The 3,905-nt window shown below is 34.8% G+C and overlaps 1 long non-coding RNA gene across 2 annotated transcripts; it reads left to right on the top strand.

Moving 5' to 3' along the window:
* The first annotated feature begins 913 nt into the window (after positions 1 to 913).
* Positions 914 to 3,247, top strand: LOC110921934. 2 transcript variants are annotated; one of them, XR_004885738.1, is made up of 4 exons: positions 914 to 1,473; positions 1,918 to 2,005; positions 2,425 to 2,780; positions 2,855 to 3,247. It is a non-coding gene; the product is annotated as an uncharacterized LOC110921934 (long non-coding RNA). The 2 variants fall into 2 exon arrangements; XR_002582726.2 differs by having other exon boundaries at positions 2,709 to 2,780; positions 2,855 to 3,242.
* The last annotated feature ends 658 nt before the right edge of the window (positions 3,248 to 3,905 follow it).

The following is a 3,905-nucleotide window of genomic DNA, read 5'->3' as shown; positions in this document are numbered from 1 at the left end:
AGATTAGGAGCCCAGTAAAAGCTACGTGCACTTGCTGTATTTGATTTATACTTTGCTCAGGTAAATACTCTTAACTTATTTTCCCTAAACGGACTTGGGATACGGTACTATAAAAGTACCTCTTGGTCGGGTGTATGTAGTCATTTAAATCTTATTGTGATTGATATATTTACATAACCTGTTTGATATGTATTATTTGGTGTATGGCCCTTGGGGGTTAAATGACCATGTCCCGGATATCCTTGGCATCATTCAAAGAAATGGCCACGACCTAAGCACGAGGTGTAGGCGTACACCTGACAGATGCATTATGTAAAAACTGGTATCCCACTATAAGGAATCGACCTTGTGGGCATTATACATGTGGCGTGTCAGTTAACTTAAGTCCGGCCTTGCAACCGGCCCTAATGGACGACAAATGAGTAAAACTGTATACAGGATTATTTTGAATAATTGTCCCAAGTTATAAAATATTTTTGCCGAAGTGCATTTAAATCAATTTTCAAACTCCTTTCAAAATGAGTCAATTAAGTTGTATTTACCAGTGCAAACTGACGTATTTTCCAAAAAGGCTACGTGCAGGTACTAGAGGAAATAGGTTGGCTACTCCAGGCATCAGTACTCAAGTCTCGCAAGCTTTAGATGTCAAAGTCTGTGAACAGTTTTCCTTTTTATTTTGATCCGCCGGTGGATCTGTTTCGACTGTTTTGTGATACTTAAACATTACAATTTGTTCAGTTGAAATGAATCTATATCTTTTGCTTCCGCTGTGCATTTACATGTTGTGTTGTTTGACTATGATGATATCAATGACGTCACGATACTCCCCACCGGGCCCACCGGTGACACGTGGAAAATAGGGGTGTGACAGGAAGAAGATATGATAAGAGGGATTTGAAACCCTAAAATCACTAGTACACAAGTCAATTGTTGGTGCGATAGATATTTTTTGATGGTGTGGCTCAAGGATACCACCGCATCATCATATCCTCGTTCACAAATCACCACCAAATGGAAAAAGAACCAGCACCAATCACACCTTTAAATTTTATTTAAGAATATAATAATATGATATATTTCACACAATAAAATGCACTTCCATCTCTCCCCAAAATTGAGCTTCTTCCCCGCAAAGATGAGCCTTCTTCCCCCCAAAATTTTCAGCCCAAATTTTCAGCAAAACAAATCGATCTCTTCCTGAACGCCATTTTTACTCTGTTCTTCATCACTCAATACACACCCGTTTCTCCTCTCCCCTCGAACCCTAACCAACCGGCGGCAACCTCTACCCCACACGAAAACCCTAATTACTAACCGGCGGCAACCATTTCCTCACCTGCGAAAACCCTAATTACCTAACCGGAGAAAACCCCAATCACCTAACCTACGGCTACAAACCCTAATCGGAGTGTAATAGGAGGAGGAGGTTGTTGTTATACCTTTTCACTTGAGCTTGAACCGAGACATAAATAGGTGATGTTTTGCAGTTGTTCTCCCTTTAGTTTGTTTAAAGTTCAATTATTTATATGTTTATGAGAAGCTATTTGGTGTGTATATTGGATATTATATTTGCAAGTAGTCATGTATATGTTGGATTGTGCTTTTATAGTTGAATTGCACTTGTACGTCAATTTTTATTCGTTTACACAGTAGTTGGTTAGGATGAAAAAGCATTGCAATTAAGATTGAAAGCTTAACCTACCTGTATGTGCATAATTGATGTTTAGTTATTTAATTAGTTTAGTATTGGAGTATGATTACATTTGCTGATGTTGAAATTTCTAATTCAAATAGTGGGATTTGGTCTTCGTTGACTATATTTACCTTTTTGTATTTTGGTTGAACTGGAACTGAATAATTTCACATTTTTAAATTGTATGTTTCATTCATAACTAATCAACATTGAATGCGCTTCAGATTTTACGCGAACGCAACCGACCTTACCGGTCAAAATGATATTGGTGGTGAACAAGTTACTTCTGTGCTTGAAGAAATGGCGAATCTTGTAAGATATGGTTCTATTTGATCTTTAAATTTGTTATTGTTGATTGGTTTTGGTGTTTTATGAGTTTTTTTTTTTTTGCTTTGTTACAACTAAAGAATAGTTATATATAGGTTTTATGGCAGCTATATTGATTAGATTCTATTACAATTCCGTACCATTATTATTGTTGTTATATTACTTGAAGAATTTCGTACGTAGATAAACCTGCAAGGCTGCAATTAACCTAGGTTTTCACTTTTAAAGATTTTGTATGTAGCTTAATTTTGACATTGAACTCAAGAAATAAACACTTCAACACAGTTGTTTTTTTTTTTAAATGGACAAAGTTTAAACAGAGCAAGCTATAAACAATTCAACACACTTTTAAACTCAAACGATGAGGGTAGCTGGCATAGACTTTTAACTATCGGGCAATTCAGATTTGCTCGGTTTAATCGGACGACAAGCGAGCAGGCGTGGCGGTGGTGCGGTGATACAAGCTTCTCAAGAATGGTTGGCATATGAAAAGCGGTGAATCTGTGAATTATTTAGTATTAATACTTGTTTATCTTTTGTTTAATCTTTTATGCCTGAAGCCATAAACTTGAATAAAAAATGTTTAATTCAATTACACTGACTGTTTATTTAAAGTTTATCGAGTTTGAGAGATTCAGTTACATTAACTATCTGTTTGTTTGGTTTTTTTTTTTTTTTTTCATTTCAGTATGCTTCTTTGTTCTTTACTTCATCTTAATAGCAAAAAGATTGACGTTGATGTTGTTGCATTTTGTTTCAGGTATCATTATTTATTTCCATATGAATTTACAAATAGTTGTTTTGGTCTCCTTAAATATTCTTTTTGTTTTGCAGGATGATCCGAAAGTGGTTGCTCTCGAGTTTGATAATTTATGCAGCTAGCTGAAACCGTGTAGATATTATCCCAAAGTGTATTAGCACTATTGGTTTTGGTAATATCACGTTATGTTTTGTTAGGCGTTTTTCTACGGATCGGGTTACAAGGCTTGAAGAGGTCGGTTTGGGTTGCAAGGCTTGAAGAGGTTGGATCGGGTTCATTTTCGAAAAACATGTACTTTAAGGAATCTTGTCAAATATTAGTTATAATTTGTTTGTTTGTTATTTTTATTTTAAGACATTATTTGTGTATTGAAGTTATTAATTGGGAAATTTAATGGATTTTTTTTCTGAAATTTTACAGAATTTAGAGATATATATATTTGAAAAAAAAGCTGATGTTTGTTGAAAGTTGTAGTGGCCACGTGTCTAATCCTTGTTGCATATGAGATCTAAATTTAGGTGCGGTCACATTATTAAATGATGCTGATTGTGCACCGCATCATCAAAAAGAGGGAACTTTTGGTGCGTAATTAGTTGATGCGGCCCGAACACCGCACTTTCAATTTTATTTCATCGCACCCTCAAATGGATTGTGTACTAGTGAATGCATAAAAAGGTTAAAAAGGGAACTTGAAATGACAATTATACCCTTGTATTAAATAAATCTAACTCAGTAATTTAACTCAGTTTGGTGTAAAGGACATAAAGTTATATAAAACATGTGTTTTTGGACATAAACTGAAACTAAAACTTTTAAAGGGCACGTTTCAAAATTCAGTACAAACATAAAGGGTAAAAAGTGAAATTTACCCTAGTCTAAAGTCTAACTTTAAAATTTAGCTTCATAATTTAGGTTTAGGGATTAGCTTTAGAGTTTAGATTTTAGCTTTGAGGAATTATTGTTTAAATTTTAGTGGTTAGCTTAGGGTTTAGCCATATGGTATGATTTTAGGTTATAGAGTTAGAGTTTTGGGTTTCTTTTTTGGATAAAGAGGACGAGAGCCTAATAAAATTTTCTTAAGACAAGAAAACTACATGTGAAACCGGGTTTTGGGTTTAACTTTAC

This window comes from Helianthus annuus, chromosome 2 (assembly GCF_002127325.2).
Source record: "Helianthus annuus cultivar XRQ/B chromosome 2, HanXRQr2.0-SUNRISE, whole genome shotgun sequence".
Taxonomy (NCBI): Eukaryota; Viridiplantae; Streptophyta; class Magnoliopsida; order Asterales; family Asteraceae; genus Helianthus; species Helianthus annuus.
This window is presented reverse-complemented; position numbering and strand designations above follow the sequence as displayed.